General features: G+C 43.4%; 1 pseudogene; it reads left to right on the forward strand.

Annotated features, from left to right (window-relative positions):
* Positions 1–182: 182 nt before the first annotated feature.
* Positions 183–1,802, forward strand: LOC101579030 (annotated as a pseudogene).
* The last annotated feature ends 7 nt before the right edge of the window (positions 1,803–1,809 follow it).

The following is a 1,809-nucleotide window of genomic DNA, read 5'->3' on the forward strand; positions in this document are numbered from 1 at the left end:
AAAAAGGAACGCTTCTCCACTGTTGGTGGGCATGTAGACTGATATAACCACAGTGGAAATCAGTGTAGAGACAAATGAGCAGTATTGCTTGGCATATGATGCAAAATAACCACGACTCTGGCATCAGGAAAGGGCTGAAGGACACAAGCCGCTGACCTTGTATTTTGGGGAGTGAGTGGAGAATGGAAGCTAAAGGTGGACATCAAACCATGGAAAAGAGTGCTGAAGAGAAGGAAGTAGAAAAGAAGGAACACTCCAGAGTTAGGCAGGTGCTTGTGGGTATCGCCAAGCAAGTGGACTTCTGGTTTGGGGATGCAAATCTTCACAAGGACAGATTACTTCGAGAGCAGATAAAAAAATCTAGAGATGGCTATGTTGATATCTCACTTCTGGTATCTTTTAACAAAATGAAAAAGTTGACTACTGATGGCAAGTTAATAGCCAGAGCGTTGAAAAGCTCAGCTGTTGTTGAGTTGGACTTAGAAGGCACCAGGATCAGAAGAAGATCAGAAGAAGAAGACCAGAGGATGAGGATGAGCACACTGTGTATGTGGAATTACTTCCTAAAAATGTTAATCACAGCTGGAATGAAAGAGTATTTGGGAAATGTGGCAATGTTGTTTATATAAGTATACCACATTATAAATCTATGGGAGACCCAAAGGGATTTGCCAAGTTGTGGAATTTGAAACAAAAGAACAGGCTGCAAAAGCTACTGAGTTTCTTAACAATCCACCAGAAGAAGCACCAAGAAAACCTGGCATAGTTCCTAAGGCAGTGAAAAACAAGTCCATTCCCAGCTGAAGAGTAGTTGAGGAGAAAAAAAAGAAAAAAAGAAAAAAGAGGGAGTGCAGAAAGAAGACAATTGAAGAGAAAGGAGGTGAGTATGGACACAAGCAATGAGAGTATATGTAAAGTGAAAAAGGCTAGGACCGGCTCCGAGGGCTCTGAAACAGAAAGTGCGGAACCCCAAAAGCAACCCAAAGAACAAGCGAGACAGAATCGAGGTGTCCAGCTTATCTGATGAGAGACCTGTGAAGAAAAAGAGAAGCAGCTCAGCAGACGCTGAAAACCTGGCTCCCAAGTCAAAAGTTAAGAAAACAGCTCACAGAGACATTAAAAAAGAGGAGGCTGAACTTCTGAAAGAGAACAGAGATTTAGAATTCTCTACAGAAGAGGAAAATATTAGAGACATCAAAGAAGGTTCTCTATTAAAAACCAAGAGGAAGCACAAGAAAAAACAAAGAAACACATAAAATGGGAGAAGACATACCTTGGTGGGCCCTATCCAAGAACAAATGGATGGATTTTTAAAAAAGGAGTATTTGGCACAACAAAAAGCCAACATGGCTTCTCTTAAAAAGACAATATCCCAAATAAAATCAGAATCAGAAATGGAAACAGAGAGTACAGTGCCTGTAGGGCTGCAGTGAAGAATGGAGAAGCCAGGGGTCCAGAGCGTCACCAGGTGAGCCCCCCAGGGCCACAGTTCGTGAGTGGAGTCATCGTGGAGATCAGTAGCCCAGAACCGCTGCCTGGCCGGAAGCAAGTCCATGGCACACCAGCAGCGAGCTCAGAGGTCGTATATGTTGACCTGCTAGGAGGAGACACAGAATGTCATGCTAGACTTAAAACCCTGAGGCAATCCAGGCACTAATGACTGTCACACTGAGATGAAAAAGAAGTACAACTGGAAGCTCAAGCACCTTTCTGGTGAGCACGAACAGAGATACTAGCAGAAGAGTCTGTCAGATAGACCAGCCAAGCTCAATCAGCCATGGGAGAACAGAGGCACCAAGAAGTTAATCA

This window comes from Octodon degus, unplaced genomic scaffold (genome assembly GCF_000260255.1).
Source record: "Octodon degus isolate 3935 unplaced genomic scaffold, OctDeg1.0 scaffold00047, whole genome shotgun sequence".
Taxonomy (NCBI): domain Eukaryota; kingdom Metazoa; phylum Chordata; class Mammalia; order Rodentia; family Octodontidae; genus Octodon; species Octodon degus.